The sequence below is a fragment of the Cololabis saira genome, chromosome 12 (assembly GCF_033807715.1).
Source record: "Cololabis saira isolate AMF1-May2022 chromosome 12, fColSai1.1, whole genome shotgun sequence".
Lineage (NCBI taxonomy): Eukaryota > Metazoa > Chordata > Actinopteri > Beloniformes > Belonidae > Cololabis > Cololabis saira.
This window is the reverse complement of record NC_084598.1, coordinates 10,261,373-10,283,728: the sequence shown is the minus strand read 5'-3', so window position 1 is coordinate 10,283,728 and position 22,356 is coordinate 10,261,373.

The following is a 22,356-nucleotide window of genomic DNA, read 5'->3' as shown; positions in this document are numbered from 1 at the left end:
CTAACATTGATCAGTACACACTACTGCATTCTGTTTGCAGCACACATGTGGTTTTGAATATATATTTTTCTACTGTCTTATTTTGCTTGACTTCATGTCTTTCTTCTTTCTCTCTCGTAAGTTTGGTCGCTACCACCTGTGTCTTATCAGCCCCTGGATGTGTATTTATATTCTGTCTGTTCTCCTTGTGTTCCTTGTGTGTCGTTCCCATTCAGCCAGTCTTGCTGGGCCTCTGAAATCTTGTTTGGGTTTTCAGTGACTGGACTTATTAGATTATCCTGGCTTTGCAGCACCTTCAGTGAAGTTTTTTCTTTCTCTTCTCCATCTTCTCCTTTCACTAAACTCTTTTGTACGCCACAGCTGCGTCCTATGCTTTGCATCTGAGTCCTTCTCCAATCCCATACGGTAAAAAGCAGATGCATTATTGAATTAGTGAATGAATCTTAATGGTAGGAATCATATATACAAAACCATCCACATTTTCTTCCTGCTTCTCTCAAAGATATCTTGGTAGGAACCAAATAATGTAACATAAGATAACAGCAGAAATGTGCACTTAAATAAAACAGCCTGCAGCTAATTTCCTATGATGAGTCTTGATTATAATAGCAAATGTCTATAAAGGCTGGTGTGGTTTAATCAAAGTGCATCAGGCATTAACAATGTTTAATTGACTTATCTAGGTATATTAGGTACCGAACAAAATTAATTTCTTCATGCCAACCCAGATACAGACTCCATTTTTTTTAATAATGCATAGTAATGCATTTATACATCTACAAGGCCCCAGCAAAATGATTTAATAAAGGAGAGACTAGCTGAAATTGACTGTTTACATTCAGGTCCAGTGTGTGTTACATCAGAGGGATCCTGCACTAATGAGCAGCCAAATAATTAAATGCACAAACAACTAAAGTAGTGTCTGACAGGCTGAATGTTTGCTTGAAAAAGGTAAGAAAAACACTCAAATTAACACCAAAATATTCATATTAAAAGTTATCTCAGTTTCACTCTGAACAACCTTCCCTTTTATTAAATGAGTTGCTATCTGCCTTCAGATATATTTTCCTCTATCTTCTTGTTTATCAAGGATGAGAATGTTGCCTTCTACATTGTGACTATAATCCAATTCCACCAGATCTTTTCAGCTGCAGCCAGTAGCCATTGTTACTCTGTGAGACAGCCCATCTGGAAAAGGCCACCAAATCGTCTTTACAATCGCTGCATGCGGGGCAAGTCATGTTTGGTTTTAATCCTCAGAAGCAGCCACAGTAAGAGCAGAGCTACAGCATGTTTGATAGCAGATGAGCCTGCGTGGTGTGGGAAAAGGCCACACAATATTTCCACATAAAAGCGATGTTTATTCAGGATTTTCAACAGCCAGCTCCAGAGAGGAAAGCCTTTGAGGTTATATTAGCAACATATTTTCACAATCCAAATGCAAATGTGAATGTTGAAGCTCTGCATGCTGGGTGATATCATTGTGGATGGATGGTACAGCATGATTAAAAAGGGACCATTTAAACAGAATTAGAGCTTTGTCACAATGCACAAGGTACTTAAAACATTCCAGCTCATCTTGGGTTTCTTTAGTTTTTTTTTTTTCTTTTTTCTTCTTGAGATATTCTTTTCAATTTTTCAAGTTGATGAGCACTGACAACAATGATCATCAGCTGAATTTGTTAACCGCAGTTTTCTGCTTCTGGCTCTGTGCATGCTCCATTTAAAATGGGACACGTTGTGCATCATTTCTCTGGAGTTCGCCACAAATAAAAGTATAATGGACTGTTCACATGCAACCAAATATGTACCATGAAGGGCAGCGGAGAATTGAATTCTGTCACAAATGCTCAGAGCAACACAAGTCACAGCAAATCAAGGCAGAAAATAAATATGGCAGAAAGTTGTAGATCAACTGAATCTCTCACCTCTCACCTCTCCGTGACTCCTGCAAGAGTTTATTCTAACACCATCTGGCCTGTGTAAATGTGCAGTCAAAAGCTGCCTTTAGCTCTATCAATAACAATACATCACTTTTTAAATTATTGATTTTTCTACCGTTTCAGAATCATTTTAATGAACTTAAACAAAATACCATCCCCAAAATTTCACATTTTTACCAGGTTAATTATGAAGGAAGATGACTCTATTCTGTAATAAGATTTCTGACCGCAGTACTGATGAAATACTAATGCAATGCTACTAATGCAATACTGATGAACACAAGATCGGATCCGGAAAGACAGATGAAGCTCAGAAGTGTGATCCAAAGCTGTGCGTAGCTGCTGTTCCTTCATCATCATCATTCATTTTTGCATCTGCAAGAAATGCCGTGTGAAATTTGAGCATGAGTATTATTTGAAGCGAACTAGAAAAATGAGAAAAGGAAGATGGGATGACAGGGAAGAAAATCCTCCAGCCTTTGCGGTCTGGAGAAGCTTCTTTAAAAGTGAATTTGAAACAGAACCTTGACCCAGCTAGGATGAATCACCATGATGATCTAACCATGTGACAGTTAAATGTGTCGTGGAAATCTGGGTTTTAAAGTTGACAGTCCTCATAAACCTACTTCTCTCACTTGGTCAGAAATACTGTACATGGACAAAACCTCTATCCAGTCACGTATGAATTCAATAGTGGTCCTGTGTGTGTTTTAGGAGGCATGACCTTTGAACTCCCCATCAGCCAAAGGTTACATTGATTTAAGGCTGATCCAATCTTTTGCACATGATTTTGTATATTTAAAACTTAAGAGTAGATGTATCCTCCCCCACTGAATGCAAACATAAAAAGACTGATCCATGTATATTTATTCCTACACACACTTCATTTCTAATTATCCCAGCAGCACTATTCAGTTCAATTTCTTTACTGCCAATTTGAGCCGCACTAACAACAAAATTGAGACAGCAACTCTATTCGGTGCTTTAAAACAGACATAAAAACCCAGGACATTAAAGAAAAGGACATAAAGTGGGGTATTAGATAACAACTAAACAATTAATATGGTGAATATATATTGACTAAAATGTAGGCTAAGAATAATTTAGTAAATAACAAGTAAAAGAAAGTAGAAAAGAAAATGCAAGAACAATGGCAGCAGAGAGCAAAACAGATATGTCAGATGTCAAAAAAGACAAGATATATTAGTATTCAGTATCCGTCAGCAGGAGAAATAAGAGTTCTATGTACATATACATGGTTAGTTGGTGTACTACAGAGACGACTACACATATTTAGACAGCAGACACTGAAATGGTCAGAGGGGGGGACTGCAGGTCTGGATGCAGCTCTGGAAGCTCTGGCCTGCAAACATGTACAGAAGAGAAAAAGAGGGGCAGACCAGCACAACAAACTACAAGAACAATGGAGAACAGTTATGGTGATGAGATACTTATAATTAATCATTGAGAAGAGGAGAGAGAAAGGGTTGATGGGTAGTTCTCAGTGGATCATGTTCCCCCTGCAGCGTAGGTCTAGACTAGCATATGCAGCTCTGTTTAAGACCAGCTGCTCTAGTCTAGAGATAACTAGAGACTTTACTAAACACTAAAGTTTTAAGTTTTAAAGGTGGAGGTGGTGTCAGCCTCCTTAACCCAGATTGGAAGTTGGTTCCATAGTAACGGTTCCTGATAGCAGAAGACCGTCCTCCAAATCTACATGTGGATACTCTAGGAACTACGAGTAAACTTGCACTCTGAGAGCAGAGAGCTTTATTAGGAACATAAGGTACTGTCAGGTCTTGCAAATATCACAGAGCTAGGACGTTTTGAGCTTTATACGCAAGAAATAACATTTTGAATTAGATTCTGAGTTTTACAGGTAGCCAATGGAGCAAAGCTAACACTGGTGAAACGTGGTCTCTTATGTTAATTCCTCGCGCTGCTGCATTTAGAATCAGCTGGAGGATATTCAGGGAATTACTTGGACATCCTGCTAATAATACATTACAGGAGAGGATGATCCTAATATTTGCAATATTACGGAGATGGAAACCCATTGTCTTACAAACCTGATTAATTTGCTGTTTAAACAACAAATCCTAATAAAAAAAATAATACCAAAGTTTCCCACAGTAGCACTGGAGGCCATTGCAACACCATCTAATCCCTTCCTAAGGTGTTTGAGACCAAAAATAATAACTTGATGTCCCTAAGACATGCCTGAAGTTTAGCCGTTCTGTTTCATCTGCCTTCACAGACAAATAGAGCTGCGTATCATCAGCAATGAAAATTGATGCCGTGGTTCTGTACTATAATACTACCCAAAGGCTGCATGTATAAACTGAACAAGATTGGTCCCAGCACTGTACCCTGCGGGACACCACAGCAGATCTTGTTCTGTACAGAAGAAACCTCATGGGTATGAACAAACTGGAATCTGTCAGATAGATATGATTTAAACAAACCTAGAGCTGTCCCTTTGATCCCAACAACATGCAGTAAAATGCTGATCTACAGTGTCACAAGCAGCACTGAGGTCCAGTAGGACTACTATGGACACTTATCCAATACCTGAGGCTATAAAGAGTTGATTAGTGACTCTAACCAGCGCTGCATCTGTGCTGTGATGCATTCTGAACCCTGACTGAAAAACTTCAAATAGATCATTTCTATACTAATGGTCACATAACTTGCTGCAACGACCTTATACAGAAATGGCAGGTTGGAAATTGGTCTAGGATTTGTTGAGATGTCTGGGTCAAGAGAGGGTTTTTTTGAGTAAAGGTTTAATTACGGTACTGCAACTTTAAAATGTTATTTAGTGCATATTGGTATTTCTTTTAATATTAACACACAAAAGTATACCTAAACAAAATCCTGACATACAGGTTAGAGCCTATAATTAATGTCCTCGCTGCTAAATGATATCAGTCATAGCTGTAATCTTTTTGACATTTTTAATGCCCTCCCGTGTAAGCATAGTTTCCCCTGTACTGTTTTGAACATACGTTCCCCCATATCGACCCTGAAAAATCACAGAAGCCTCCCTGCTGCAAATTCAATCCCTTTAAACTTTCAAATGACATGAACATAGAAAATGTCTTCAAAAAGAAAAGGTGGTGCTCTCGGGGGACATGGGGGACGGAGCCGAGGTGGTGTCACACAAAAATAACCCCAAACTAGTGCATCCCATTGTTGGTTCTATATTAAATATAAATAAAAACCCTGTATGAATACCAGTCTATACCGGTTAAAGTTTTTATTTGTTTATTTTGGACATTTAGTCTGAAGTAATACATGTTTTTTAAGAAGTAAACTTACAACAGTTTATGAAAAGTATTTTGTACACTGGTGCAAAAAGTTTGTTTTTTTATGTTGACCAAGAAAATTCAGCTAAACAGCTTTTAATTTTGTGTTATTAAACTCCAAAAAGTACATCTGTTCTTTTATCTGGCAGAAGTAGCAGCTGGGACACATTTTTGAGTTTCCCCAAGCTTGTGTTCGGTAATAACCCAAATGGTAAAAGTAAATCTTTCATTGTCTTTCAGTTAATGTGCTTCCACAATGTATTCTTCCCGGGCATTTCCTTATTGCACTGGGAATCCGTTGTGAAAACCAAAATCCCCACTTGTGTTCATCGTACAACAGAACAAATATCAAGCTTTTACCAAGTGCCCAGGATCTTACAAATATAGGAAAACAAGTGATCAATTTCAGCTGCAGCCACACCAGGTACTACTGGTTTGTGAGATCTGAAGATGCTGATGTGAAGAGTTTGGTACTTTCTGATGATGTTATTGCTTCTGTCTATTGAATTGAAGTTAAACTAACCATCTGCTCGCCGCTACTTCATCTACTCCACAGGCTCTGAAATATCATCCTTCAAAACTGTATTAACCTTTTCTCGATGACAGTCACAGCAACGAACAGTAAACACTGATAAATTGTTAGGCTATAGATTGTACAACAGCAGTCGTACAGGCAGCACAACTCTGTAGTTCTGTCATCATGATGATTTTGAGGTGATTTTTGATGATTGATTGATCATCGTCACTCCTCTTTGGCTCTGGTTCCCAGTGAACCAGAGAAATCCTTGACTCCGGCAGCTACATGCTCCACCGTGGTCACCAGCCAGCTTCATTCACTGCATGTCGTCTACAAAGGTTTAAAAAACAAGTTAAAAAAAAAAGAAAAGCTGCCTGTTTCTGCTTGAAATAGCCTGGATGAGAGCTGTGGGAAGCTGTGGTGTTTGCCAGCTCTCTGTGGTATCCCTAAACAAACACTTACTCTGGAGATGCATCCACTTGATCCCCTGTTAACAGAACACTGCATAGCAAAGTAGCAATGCGGATAAATGAAGTAAAGTGAGATCTTGTATCAATTTTGCAACCTTTCAACTAAAGCTGGCTTAATAAGCCCACGTCCATGTTTGTCTTATTTCTCTCGCTGGACTGAAACAAATAGGCGAACAATACAGAGACAGAGGCGTTGATATGTGTGATATGTGATATATTATGTGCTACAACATCTTGAATAAGGGTATTTAAGAGTAAACAGAGGATTTGCAGCTCTTCTCCCACTGACCAAAGCCTCCAGCAATTATTCCCTTGTCTCCCCATCCCTCTGTTCTCATTTGTTACATCCTCTGTGACCTTTCTATTTGATGTGGCAGCAGTCAAACGTCAGCGAGTGAGCATATCATTGATAGAAGGATGGAAGTCATTACCAGCAGTTGTCTTGGAAAGGCTTTAATCCCTGGGAAAGCTAAGGCCAGAGCCCCGGCCACTGGAGTTAGTTTAATTACTGGCCAGGCCTAATTGTCTCCTTGTATGGACTCTGATGCAAGTCGGATGTGACACTTAAGGCCAGACTTCCTCTGCCGTCTGCCCTTTGTGTCAGTCCCATTAACCTTTCCCTCTCACCTTCTACTCTGCTTTTTTATGTTCAATTAAAGGCACTATTCAAATGAGCTGGAACAGTGAGAACTCGAGCTTTGTCATGGACCATGGAAAAGGAAATGACACCTCAAATTGTTTCTCCAAGCGGACTATTCGTCCCAGGAGTAAAAGTATTTGCTTGATAAATAAGTAGCTTTGCATAAAATTTGCAACTGTTGCAAATGTTGGAGGTATGTGTTAAAACTATGACTGTATACATATGTTTGCTTGTTTTATAGGCATGGAAAAGGGTTATTACCACTTTCAGGTGTGGACAAATTCTTGAATTAAGACATAATTAGTTACTCTTTGTCAGCAAAATAGTAAAACGTCCCAATGATATTATTCTACATTCAGAGGGAATGATATTTCAAAAAGGAAGCTAAATTCTGCAAATAAAAGCCTCAGTGTTTTCCCTTTGGGATGCCGTGAGCTATAGTGTGCATTGTCAGTGTTGTAATTAATCATACCACCTAACAGCATTCATGGGTTTCCCTTCGGTTAATTGGACTGCAGCTGCAGAAGGAACTAAGCAATGATTTATTCAGCAGGCAGGTTGAACGACACCGTACTCCCTCCCTTTGCAGAGGATGGATGACTCACTTGTGAAACCCATGCACTGCTGGTGCTCCTCCATCCCTCAGGCCAATCAACTCTCGGGGCACATTTACCAAAACTAACCTCAGGGTGAAGAGATGAGGAGAACAGGGGCTGGAATCAATTCCCCCCACTTCTCTCGGTATTCCAGAATTCCTTAAGAGCGGGAGAGCAGATAGAGATGTTGACCAGCTGTCCCAAATTTATAAAAAAAAGATCCTCCTCTCTGCACCTGTTTACAAGTAGAACACAAAAATGCAGCAGATGGTGAAGTCAAGCGGACATTCGCCCTCTCACCTTTATTGCTCTTTGTCTCATGTACTGAGCGTGCTGCTGTGAGGCAAACCACATGTAACTACTTCATTTCAGGAGTGTTTGAGAAGTAAATCACCATGCCAAGCTCTTTGTGGCATCCTTTTATCCAGTCAAGGATCATTTTGCACTTGAGTGATGAGTGTGTGGTTCAGAAAGGTGTGGTTCATTTTCACACATGAACTCAAACAATAAACAGAAACTTTGTCCTTTTGCTTTCTGTAACCTTTTTTAGGCTTCCATTTTTAATATTTAATTCTTTTTTATACCAACTTCATGGGACCTTAATATCATCAGTCAAGGAGGGTGGTCAGATGTTTTACCTGGAAAGCCCCCAGAGAACTCCTCTAACCTCTATTTCTGGAGCTAACTTCACTATTAATACCATCAACAAGCATCCAGCTACATTTACGGTTTATAACAGTTCTGTTTTATTTTGCTCAAATCAAGTCAGGGACACAGACAAGACCAGCAGCGACAGTGAATATCTCGATGTTAAGAAAAGTTACTATGCAATGTTTTATTGAACATCCACGTTTTTCCCAACATTAGAACTGAAAAATGATCAACTCGGTCGTGACATCATTAGTAGCTCAGACTTCGATGATAAAGGGAACAGAGCGTTGATAGCGGTCCTTGGTTTCCAGGTCCTGCCATGTTTGAGTTCTGTGTGATGTGAATTTTTACATTTGCACCATTCCACGAAGATCTGTTGGGTCACTTTGTGGATGAGCGCGCACACCCTCAAAATCTGTGAGCATGTAGACTGAGTGCAGCAAAGATTCACGCACCTGCTTCAGTTTCTCATTAAGAGGAAACGCTACAGATAAGAAAGAGACAAGGCTCAAGAGAAGAAAATGGCCACTTAATTTGAGGTTAGACTTTGTAGAATTGCCTTTTATCCACACCTCTAGAGTTCTACTGACTGATTGCATGCCCGTGCATGCCCACGGGAAGTGTTGACCCAAAAGGCACTATGAGCAAAACTCCATCTGCAGAGACTCGATGCAAGAAGCTTTATGCATCAGCCCTTTGATGCATTGGTCAGAGAAATATTAGAAGATGAGAGAAAAATGCTCCAATTTATACTGAAAAGGTGATTTATGAGCAAGGAACGTGCTCGGCGGAAGCTGCTGTTTCTGGTAATGCAAGTGAGTAGGATGCACGAGCTGTAGTCAGAAAAATGATTAAAAAATCAAAACAAAAGCCTTTACCTAAATCACAATGTAAACAAACAAATATTGCAATCATTTGAATGATTTTTTATGTGCTGAGTAGGTTTTTCAGTGATCTCATTTATAAATCAGTTCTCCCGTTGTAGTCATCATTGTGATTCCTCTTTGCAAATCAAAAAATAACTGCTATTATCTTCAATTTGTGAATATGACCTTAATTTTCTCTGAGTCCTCGGGTGTGAGCACTCATTTCTATGGGCAGCTTGTCTGCATGTGGTGGACTGTAGACCTGTCCAGGAAGGAAGGAAGGAAGGAAGGAAGGAAGGAAGGAAGGAAGGAAGGAAGGAAGGAAGGAAGGACTGTAACTGTAAATAAGCACATTTCTGAAAAGGCTAAATGATTAAAAAAAATACATTTTTGGTTTTATATGCTTTAATGTTTGATTAATCATGTACTTAGTAAGAATTTGTCCTTCAATTCCATTGATTGAAATGTCTGGCTATACTATAGATACACTATCTGGACAATAAAAATATTTAGACATCTGAATGACATTTTATTTGGATAAATTTGCTTTCATATGGACTTCCTTTTGCAGTGATAATAGCTTTTGCTCTTCTTGGAAGGTTTTCTTGAGATTTTGGAATATTTCTTTGGGAGTTTGTGCCCATAAACTCTACAGAGCATTTATGAGATCAGGGATTCGTGTTGGACGAGAAGACCTGGCGCACAATCTTCATTCCAGTTTATCTCAAAGACACTTCATATACGGTTGAGGTCATTGTTCAAGTGCAGGCCAGTCGAGTTCTCTTCACAGAGACTCTTCACAGTCTCTGTTTTATGCACTGGGCCACAGACATGTTGGGATCTAAAACTGCTGCTGTAAAGTTAGAGGCAAAACTTTGTCCAAAATGTCTTACAATGAAGCATCAAGAGATAAGGTTCCTGACCCAGATCCTGAAAAGCAGACCCACCCCATGATCCTTCCTCTACCGAACATCAAGTCAGTCAGTCTGGCAGGCAAAGTTCTCCTGGGATCCACCAACCCAGACCTGCCCATCACTCCACAGAACGATGTTTCCACTGCCCAATCCAGTGTCCCGGTGCTCAACTCTACTCCATCCAACACTAGGCATTGGACCTGGTGGTATAAGCTGCTCGGCAGTGGAAGCACATTCCACGAAGCTCTCGCTGCTCGGTTCTTGCACCTGCACAGAGCTAGTGGAGGTTTTGAACTCTTCAAAATCTGCAGAGCGTTGCCAACCTTTTGCACCTTCACAGTCACTAACCTTTTTTACTGAACCCTCCTTCGTCCATGCAGGAGTGTATGCACCCGCTGCACTGAAAAACTTTTTAAAAGTTTTTAATTAAGGAAAAATGTTCTGAGTTCATGAAAGGGCTGCCCAACCTTTTGCCTCCAGCCTCAGGCACCTGTCTACCCATGTGTTATGTTGTTTGTTGCTTTTTGTTGTTTTGTTGTGCTGGAATGAAATTTTGCTGTGCCGGAACGCCGGCTCAATGACAAATAAAGAATCTTAAAGAACCATAAAAAGCGTGAAGCTGAAAAAGTCTTCAGTATGCATATTAGCTCACCATGAATTCTCCAGAAAATGATCGGCCCCAGACCTGTCCTGGGGGGACGCCTGCCTCGGGACCGGCTCCAGCAGACCCCTGGAACCGTGAATAGGAATAAGCCGGTACAGACCAAGGATGGATTACCAAATCTATACACACTCACATTTATTCCGACATTTTTTGAACTGTTTAGTATTGAGCCGACAGGGCAACCCCCCCACCAACGCTGATCTGATCGACACAAACATTTCTATTTTCACATCCCCCTCAAATACCATATTGGCAAACTTCTATGCTGCAGGACATGTTTAAAAATGGCAACAATCTGCTTTTAGAGACTGAGTCTTATCTGAATTATTTAGAATATCCAAATCAGCAGCCAGTTTTACTTCGCATTAAAGTTTTAATATTCAGATCCACTCTAGACCCAATTTAGCGTTTAAAGGTTTTAGCATTACCTTCGATAACTGAAGGGGCGTAATTATTGTTCATACATTTATCATATACCCTAATATATTTCCACTGGTTTAATGCGAACCAGAACTGTTTTCATTTATATCCCTTTTCAGTCATAAATGACATTTCCGAGCTTCTCAGACGGGAGAATGGACCACATGATCAACAGAAGAGGGGCTCATACATCAACATTACGACCCCACCTTCTCTTTCTGTAGTTTGTTTCGGTGCTGCTGGCATACCATTACCCTCAGATAACCACACTTTAATAGTTAATGCAGCTGGGGGCCCCCCTCTGCATTAGAAATGGACCCATCCGTCTGGCCTCGGCCCCTGCGGGTGGCAGCACCACAGTCCGTCTCCTGCAACTCTAATCATTCATCAATAGGCAGCTATGTGACACGCCGCTGCACAGGATACCAGACACTGTGATGTGGTCCGGACCCGAGACGGACATCCTGGTGTCACTGAAGCGATCTGTCAACTGATATTACTCGAGACGCCACGGTGGAACATATAGGACTGCAGAACCCAAGTACAGTCATCATATCGGAATATCACCCAGCTTCTGAACCTCTCTGGACACCAAAAAAATGCCAGAGAGACTGACATTTTTCCAGATATGCTTTATTTATTAAAATCTGCCACTAAGAGCAATAGATGGGGATACAAAATAAAGAACCTGCAGCAGGAGATGCAAAGTGAATACAGATATACTTCACAAGACTACTAAATTGAGACAGGAAACAACAAATGTGCAAAACAACCATAAAGAAACAAAGTCAGAGACAAAATGACCACAATAGGACAAAAATGGCCATAAAGAGATCCAAAATGACTGTACAGAGCAAAAAGTATACAAACCAAGACATGCAAAATCAAATAGAAAACGTCACACGTACACTCATAAAACAGCCAATGTGACACAAAACAACCATGAAATGCAGCATGTCTATAAAGGGATGCAAAATGATCATAGTGAGACGTAGAACTACTAAAATGAGACTAAATGTGAAGTCAAATAAGCAGGGATGCAAAAAAAGAAAAGAGGTCACCCACAAACCAGCAATAAAACTCAGAATTACCAGTGTTGCAAATTAATTATGTACCACGGATGCAAGACACAACCCCATTTGTGGTTATAAATCATAAGATCAGGCCTTGCGGTTATTTTTCGTCCCTCTCAGCGGTCTTTTTAACAGTTTCCCAAGTTATAAAATCAGAGATGGTTATACTGAAAACTAGGACTCTTTGAACGTGGTCCATCTCTTCCACATTTTGAGTTATAGTCTTAATATGTCAAGTTTGTACACACTAATGTGCTCTGGTGAGAGAGGAAAGCACACCGTCTTTCCAACATGCCTGCAGGGGAATGCCAGTCAAAATGCAATCAATAATACAAATGTTGGGGTGACTCAGCTCTGCAGAGGACCCAGGAGCCAACTGCAAAAACCTGCTGCTTGTTTGTTGTTGAGGCGGTCGCATGAGAACTCTGCTGAGAAAATCCGCCCCGCCGTTCCCCACAGAAATAAAAGACTGTGATAAAACTCGGCTCATGTTGTTTCTATAAGTAACCGGCACAGATGCGGCATGAACCTGGAGCGGTCCCTGTGGACTGCAGCTGCCAACCGGGGATGTGACAGGCCCGAAACGGTCAGGCGGGCCCTTTCCCTTTTGATCAATCAGGTAGGACAGAGAGAAGGGCGGGGGGGGGGTGAATTCTAAACCTCCAGATGCAGCATCACCAAGGTGACTCTCATCTATTAGTCTCCTGAACTCCTGCGAACATATGCTCGTCTGTCAGAGTGACAGAGCTCCTTTGCTTCTCTTCTTTCGTTAGATCTAAACCTGATCAAGGTCAGCTGAGTTCATCCATTTGAGTCTGAATCTCACGGTTTAAATTCAAAACTAAATTGATAGAAAACAGCCTATGAAATGGAGGCCACCTGCAGCTCTGTGTCCGATGGAGTTGATATTTGCAGTTTTTTTATGTTTTGCAAGATAATGAAGCCAGGTGACACTGAGCATTGCTGTCTGTGTCATCTGTGACATCAAACGTGCAACACCCGAAATGCAGGTGAGAAAATCTGCGCTGAGATTTTAGCTGTTGTTGTTCTTCTAATGCAAGGTTAAGGCTACCCTCTGCTGGACACCATCACCATCATGTGCCTGGTTGCCAGGAGACGACCATGCCAACGAGAGCAGGGGTGAGTTTCAGACGGAAAGATGCGTGGACGAGTGTCACCTCTGTCCATCATGCGTGGATGTGAAACAAGGAGAAAAGGAGCTATTTATTCTGCCTCTCATGTCCTCCAATGACATGTACACAAGCAATGAAATGAACATAAAACTATTTTCATTTTGAGCACTAAAGTCCTGTTTGTGTGGAAGTTTCACCACAAGATGGCGGGATTTCTTTCCCATGGTCTAGACATCCGATTACCTTCTAAATCTAAACTCACATCACCACCTATCGGTTAAGGCAGACACTGGCTTTAGATTGGTCCATGCAGTTTTTTCTCCTCTCTGACCTATTCTCATATTATACTACAGTACTTAAACCTGCACACTGCTATCCCTCTGAGGAGTGTTGTGTCCCTCTCCTCTGCTCTGCATCCTCCGTTACTGCCATCCTTGAATAGGAAGCACAGCATTAAGATCATCTTCAGAAAGTAAAATAAATAGTGAAGTGTTGTCAAATTCCAGTAAAAAAAAGTTAAAGCAAGAATTAAATAAAAGGGTTGGGTGGAAAACGGTTTATATGATAAACTAGATGATATAAACAGAATATGTACCTTAATGATCATGATATTTGAGCAACAAATGGCAGACTCTAAATAAGTTTTTAAGTATTTTAAAACTCCTTGCACCATGGCTGCTTTTCATTTCTGCATTTGTGTCCACTGTGTTTTTGAGTTTCAAGTTTTTGTGAAGGTTTCCAGAGAGACGTGAGTCAGTGGTAGTCGTCGGTTACTCTTTTCTGTTTCAGCAGTTATGTTTTGTGATGTGTGCTTTGGATGAATGTTGTCAGGCTCAAGCCCCTCTCCTCAGCCTCAGCCCACACTAGAAAGTATGTTTGATTTAAAATGTCTTATTGGTTTTCTGATGTTATCACTGGTTTAAACATTCAAACATCGTGACCTGCAAAAGCAAAACGATGGATAAAACAGTCTCTAAAATAAGCAATAGCAATAAAGTTTCCAGCATGAATATACTTTCTTGTTTCTCCCAGAAGCATCTTCATAATTATTTTTTAGAACGGTGATATAAAAGTTTCACAAACACCAATCAATCAATTTTAGAATATCTAAGCATTCCTGATGCTCTCACATAGCTCTATAGTCTTTTTCTTTATGAAAATGTAAACTTAAATCGGCCAGGTAATGTAGTGAAACATTCATTTCTTGGTTAAGAAGATCATGTAAGAACTCTTTTTCGCTAATGTTTCAATAACTCACTTTAATTTATCTAAAGGATATGCTAAATAAAGCTGTCGTTTTTTGCTTTTCTTCTCTGGGATGTTCATTACTCCTGCACCCTAGTCCCTAGATCACCATTCATTTATATACACACACAGATATATATATATATATATATATATATATATATATATATATATATATATATATATATATATATATATATATATATATATATAATGGTTTTTCCTTTGTTTCAAGGTACTGTACATTTTGAATGTATTCATCAGATATACCATTTAATTAAGCAGCATTCTACTATGATTAAGAGAACATGTGGTTCAATAACAAATCAGGTCACACATGCAGATTGTCGGCTTCAAGTCTAGTCGAGTCGGTGTTTATTGTCATTTCAAGCAAATACACAGACCACACAACATTCCTCCAGGAACTGAATGGTCCAGCACAGAGGAACACAATGGAACCACGTGGAATGCACAATAAAATCAAATAAAGTAATAATGATGAAATAAGCGCAAACAAATAAAAACTTTATTACATTTTTTTTAAATAAATAAATAACAAGAGCGACCTGTTTGCACGTTCAGAGCATGCTTGCTGAAGGAAGTTTCAAATATGGCACTGTTTTCCCCTGCAGGATTTCTGCGGCCTGACTCACGGTGTGACTGATGCACCCGCAGCGCTGCAGGCTCAGGATGTGGACATGGAACTATGTGAAATGGAGAGCGCAGCGTTGAGTCAGTGACCGATGCGAGGGAGTAAAACGAGGTAGTGTCAGGGCTCCTATTATTCCCTGTATATTGGGTGTATCGTATAAATACGGATCTGTGTTCATTAAACAAGCAGCACGCGCTACTTCCTGTGTTTGTGTGACTCACGTACTACTCATCGCGAGCGGGCTGACTCAGCCGGGCCACGCCCCCTCGCCCCCGGGGCCACGCCCACTCGCCCACACGGGCACGCCCACTCACCTCCACCCGCCCACTCACAGCGAGGCGGGCCCCGCCCACTTACACATCGACCACGCCCACTCGCCCCACAGCCACGCCCACTCACCTCAATAGCCCCGCCCATTCATCCACAGGCCCCGCCCACCCCGCTCTCCGGCCGGTCCCGCTCTTTTCCCTCCTCCCTCTTTCCTCCTCCTGCTTTTCTTTCCCCTCCTTCCCTCCATCTCTTCTCCGGGGGATGAGAGGGAGGATGTGTGTGTGTATTAGTCATGTTCAGACCCGTCCAGGGCCAAGAAGCGGGGAGGGGGGGGAAACCCAGGCAGGAATAGGATGTTTTTGTCCACATCTGTTAGTTGGTTTGGCCGCTGCTGCCGCCTGCGGTTTTACGCAGCGCCTAAAAATGGATCTCTAGAATGAGAGAGAGCGCGTGCTGGAGGACAGATGAGCATATAGGAGGAGGAGGAGGAGGAGGAGGAGGAGGAGGAGGGGAGAGGGGGGCAACTGAAGGACATGGTGGGGGAAGGGGCGAGCATGCCAAAGCAGGCCGAGACCCCAGCCCCTCCACCCATCCACCCCCCAGCCCCGATGGTTAATAGGATTCTGCAGAATAGTTGAAGAACCGAGACCCTGGAGAGGTCGTTTGAGAGGCTGATTCATATTCACATTCAAACCATTTGTTTTGCTGCTTTGTTGAGGGTCAAGAGCTGCTCAGTGAAGCATATAATATATAATTCGTCCTATCTAACCTTCTGTATTTGAAGAAGAGATTTTCAAATATAAATGTAATTATTTAATGGTCCACGATCAACGAAATTCAAGTAAAATAAATATTTTTTTTAAACGGGATTAGAATTTCATTAAAAAAACAACATTATCCATACTCACACCTGCCTGACTTGTCAAATGTGTCTCTTTTTACTTTTTGACTTGAATTAATTCAACTATAATTTAAAGAAAAAAAAAAAAAAAATTTCACCGCCTGTAATTTCACAGCCTTAGCCACCCTTTGGTCTTGCTGTTTTATCAACGTTTTCATGACATCCGTGTTTATTCCCCAGTCCCTGAGATACTCCCAGAGGATCATCCTGGCTCTTTAAAACTTGAACAAAGTGGAGGTCCTGAAAACATCTGCACAGGACAGTCTCCTTAAACACAATTAAATCTCTGCCTGGTTCCGAGGATAGTCGCTAAATATCTGCTTTTGTTTTTTAGCGTTGAGTGATTGTTTTTGTGAACCTTGAAAATGAGCAGTTTAAGCCTTCCTTCACCTGATACCAGTTATTAGTCTCCCAGTTTTCTCGCACGTTTCCACCTTGTTTTGTGTCGGCTGCAGATGGGGCGGGACTCTTCTCTACAGTAATGGAGATGGCATTGCTTTGTGGCATTTTCAAAGGAATTGAGGATCTATTTTAAGATGCAACTTTTTCCTTACACCATAATATCAGCGCTTGACGCCTTCATGTAACCGAACTGCGAGCAAAAGCACAAGAAAAGCGTGATAAAATGAAACAAAATGAATTAAAACAATTGAATGTTTCAAGCTTGACCAGTCGTGCCATGTTTGAACGTTGTGGTGTCAGTTCAAAGAAATGAACGAACAAACTCAATGGTGTCCAAGAAGATGAATCAACAGATCACCTACTTCACTATTTCATGACTTGATCCGGGCCTGTGTTTACTCAAAAGTGTTGCTACAAAATATTGTGGTAATTCGTTCTATAGCGTGCAAATATGGTCAAATAATGGTCAAAGTTCTTTCAACTGTATGTCGAACATCTCCTCTTTGTTGTGTCTCAGAGGACAGGCTTCAAACACAGGCAGCTTTCAGTAGTTTCTTCCTCTTTTTTTCATCCGTGTGGTTCAGATGCTGTGAAATTAACACTTTGACACTCCGTGGAATCATGAAAGGAAAGGAAAGCAGAAATAAACTTTAGACAGCGCTGTTGTTTAATTATTTATGTTATCAGTTGGATACCTCCTACTGCGTGTGCCTACCAACTAACTAACTCCACTGCAGTGGTGCCCTTTCATATGTTCTGCTTCTTTTTAAAATCTCCACGCTGGCAAAAAAATGCAATCACAACATTTACAGAGGGAACCACGGCGCTAATTCAGACATGAGTCCAACACTTGAACCTGTTGTTGTCTGTTTAGTGGGGAGAAGTACATGTTTTTTGTTTTTTCTCTGAGTGTCTGAGTCAAATGAACGAGAGAAAACCGATTAAACCCTCCGAGCTGCACCTAAACCCTCTGCTCTCTGTCCTATTACACATCCGTCCTTTCAGCCTCTCCATCTAACATGGTTTTTTTTTTGTTAAATTAAACTATCATCTGGGCCAAACACAGACGATGGAGGAGCCTGTCTCCCAAGTGAGTAACAGAGTCTTTTCTGGATCAATAACAAGTACGCCATTTACAGCAGGGATATTAAACCCTCACAGATAAGTTTTAGAGCTTGTTGTACACCCACTGTTAAATGAGCCCAGAAAAGTTAGACTTTCTGCTGCCTCCTTCCATCGCTTTACGAAAAACCCTGTGCATTTGGAGCATAAATATGAATTAAGACTCAAGAGGGCTTTGGTTTGATGGCGCTTGTGATGTATGCCCAGTCTCAAACGTCAATGTGAACTGTGGCTCTCTCCAACTCTACAAAAGTTCACAACATTTCATGATGGCATAATAAAATACATGCTTTGGATGGAATAACAACGGGATACAGAACCGAAAGAAATAAAGAAATAAAGAAAGAAAGAAAGAAAGAAAGAAAGAAAGAAAGAAAGAAAGAAAGAAAGAAAGAAAGAAAGAAAGAAAGAAAGAAAGAAAGAAAGAAAGAAAGAACACCCTTTCCAACAGTGGTGGGATAGTGTCAGAGTTCCGTATTTGGCAGTTATTTCAGACTATAAAATATGTTTTCATTTCTTACATATTCTACAATTTCCCAGCTTGGGATAAATAAAGTACATCTATCTATATTTATCATATTTTTTGCCACATCCCACTGCCGTCTGGGAAGAGCAGCTATGTTGGTAGCTAAAGCTGTGCTGTGTACGAGCGGGAAAGCTGTTGCTCTGCCTGCTTATCTGTCCGTACTATCTGCCTTCTGTTTGTTTAAACTGTATTTAATTATGCTTTGACACTTTAGGGCTGATAAGTGCAGCAGTGCAGCAGTGCAGCAGTGCAGCAGTGCAGCATTGCAGCAGTGCAGCTTCACATTGGCATAACAACAGAAAAAAAAATGTTTCACCACTTAAATATGTGTGTGTCATTGCTTAGACATAGACGCAAAAATCCCCTGTAAGTCCTGCAGCCATGCATTTGTAGAGATTTGTTATTCCTGAATTTATCTGTTTAGGGTAAGAAAACACAACTCAGTGGAGGTCGGGGTCACCAGTCCACTGTTTCTTTACAATCTCATTTGGATCCCAACAATTCAAAATATCCATTTTGTCCGAATAACGTTTTCTCGCTTCCACTAACAACCTGTCACAGTACACGTTTGATAATTTGCTTGTTTCTTTCCGTGGTTCTTAATTTCTTCGTCTTGACTCGTCTTCTTGCAACGTGTTTTATCTACTTCCATACCAACACGGCTTCCACACCCCAAAATGCACAGCATTGCTTAAACAAGCTCATAAAGCCATTAATATCACATTCATAGTGTTTGAAAAAGGCGTAAACAAATGAAAAGCACACATGTTTAACAACACATCAAACTAAGACAAAATGCTTAAAAGTCATCCCAGATAGTTTCAGAAACACAACACTATTGACAGATTCAACTGCAATACCTTTATGTAGATATACCTACGGAATAAACTGGGAATTCAATCCATATGATATGATAAAATACCATACTCGGCTGTCATTTTCCAGTCTTTGCACTGAATTCTTTCAGCTTTATGAACAGCTGCTTCACATCACAACCAAATGTACATTTGTTTTGCATCATCCGCGATCGGTCACATTATCCAGTCCCCTCGTCGGTCTCCAGGTGGTGCCAGTGGTAGAGAACAACATTCCACACAAGCACACAGACACACAGAGCCAACCTATTTTCCTGCGTCCCTCCGCACACTGAGGGGCTGGGTATGGCAGAGTCCTGTGAGGGTGTGGGGGATGGGGCTGAAGTACTTGTGGAAGATAGAGGAAGGAAGTGAATAGAGTGAGAAATTGGGGGGCTGGGGCTGAGGCTGGGTGGTGGTGGTGAGGGGGGTGTGCAAGGCAAGCACATGCTGAGCAGAACATTGGATTCATTGAGGAAAGCGCTCTCTCCATTCATGCCCTATCCAATCGCCTTTCCACTACACTCCCTCTCTGGTCATGTATGCAGTGTTTTGACATCTGTGTACGTTCTGCAGATGACAGAGTTCATCAATTCTTTTGAGAGGCGTCCCAACAAAACAAAGAGGAAGCTGGTATACGCAGAGATAAAACAAACAAAACTGAAAAAAAAAGCCTGTTCTCCCACCTTCGGGTCACTTTGCATTCTTATGGCTGTTTTCAGCTCGATTGCAGGGACCTCATCAACTCCAGATGGGTAGTCAATTTACATGACAAGCTGCACGTTTGCAGCGCCTCAGCTCACCTGGTTTGTTTCACCGCAATAAACTGGGCAACTGATATCAGAATTATCTCAAATGCAAAAACTGTCACACTGAGGCAGTTGCAGAAAAGGAGTTGTGTGGCTATCGGGTAGTTAACAGGTCTTAATCAATTGATAATATGCCAACTGATGTTGGAGCACAATGGCCTTACTCAACAAATAATGCTGTTAGCCACCGATGTTAAAACAGAAAATGATTTTACTTGAGTAAAAGTAGTTTTAGTTCAAACTAATTGTGAGATAAAAGAGAAAAGTTCAGAGTAATTCTTAATTCAAGGGCATCAATAAAATAAAGTACATTAACATGTTTGATAAAACACAAATTAAACATAAATATTTTTAAACAAATGCAGATTTTGTTACTAATGTCTTGTGAACCAACATCAGGAAAACTGCTGTTTTGTGGCTCCAGTCGTTACCGTTGCAGAACATGTTTATTGCAAAGTTTTTTAATATCAATAGGTTTATATTTTTCTGTTAAATATGGTGGTATCTTTCGTGGGCTCGTTGACTAATAGATCCCAAAAATGGGTCTTTTCCTGCCGTTTTCTGCCATTTTCTCACATAACTTTCCCCACGGTTGCTGTTCACACATGCACTCTGCGTCAGAGTGTTTCCCTTTGGAGATCAGCTGGAACAACCATTTATATCTGGATGTTTCCACAATACCAATGCAGGGTACAAGAAACTCTCACCGGCGCACATATTCACACAAACTCATGTGTGCTGGGGGGGTTAGAGCTTGCTGCTTAGTCTCTACAAGAAATCGGATGTGAATGTTGCACTGATTTGTGTAAATATTCCTCCAGAATATTTCAAAGCTGCTGTTGGTGAAGAGAAACCCCTCCAGAGACTCACAGCAACACCACCAGGAATCTGTATTACCATTGATCCTGCTTTTCTCAGCACCATCATTTAGTTATTTATTTTAACCCTGTAGCTAACTGAAATTACGTCACTATTTAAAACTGTTTTTTTTTTTAAGGTTTTTTAGTATACAAAAGAGTACAAAAGTGGGCTTTGTCTTAACAGAAAAATGTAGTATGACCTGTTTACTTTGCTCCTAGGCTTTTAGCATGGGTTTTGCAGTTTTACAACCTTTTCCTGTCCTTTAGTAGAATAATTCTACTGAAGCTGAGATAACATCTTTTATAAATTCCAAATATATTACTGCCTCTTTTAAAAGTTCAAATGATGTAATAAAAAACTGCAAAACCCACTTGGAAGGAGCAGTTTACAAAGAACAGGAGCATAAAATGCATGCGATCGTCTTCATTTTACGTTTTTTTAGTTTTCAGCTGGAGTAATGCAATACTTTGTTTTTTTAATATCATGTAGTTTTCATACAGGTTTTTTAAATTATTATCATTCACATCGGAAAAACTATTCTTGTGTTTAAAATGTCTATATTTACTCTAGCTAAACACAAGCGAGGATGGTGAAATAATGGGACGCACAAAATTCACTTCTGGTTACAATTAGGACACATTTACTAAGCAAGTATGAAATTAATAAAAGGTCTTATTTTTATCAAAATTCTTACCAATAAAAATGCTAACACTTAATAACTAAAAGCATCAATAGAAGACAAATATGTAACTTTTTATAATCTTCAAAATCCATAAAAAAATATAGCCGTTTTCTTCAAATAACCTTAAAATGTATCTTTTAACAGCATTTCTGTACTTGTTGCCCAGTCTTTTTTAAAAATATATATGGACTTTAACTTTTCACAAATGGATTATAATATTACATGTACTAAAAAAGCATACAAAATAACAAAACAAATATCTTTGGCTATAGAAAATTTGTGTTGTTTCTAAAAGTGTACTAAATGTATTATTTAGTCCTAATTCAAACCCTCTGCTATATTTGACGACCGATGTTTGTTTTATCTCACTGCATTATTCAAACAACCCTATTTTGTTAGAGCGTTACACTTTAATTATTATGCGATCGGTTAATTACAATTTGTACAATTTTAAAAATAGATTAAAATGAGTTCCGTATCCACAGCTTTTATTTCAATACTCCAAGAGCACTTTAATCATGTGGAATGTGAGGTAAAACATGTGAAATGTTTGAGTGTTTGAGTGGAGTGCTGTGGCCGCTGCAGTGAAGAGGCTGCAGTTTAAAGGCTGCTGTTTACATTGGGGGAGGTCATAGTTCAGCCTCCATTACAGTGCAGACTGGAATGCAGGCCTACTGTTCACCTAATGCATCCCATTCTCAACACACACCACTAATACTCTCTTCTCTGCTTTTTTCTTTCCCCCCAAGTTACTTTCCACCTTCTGTCATTTTATGGTGCGACTTTCACACATCTGTTTGGAGTTTTGTTGCTCCAACCTGGAAAATGTAAAGAAAA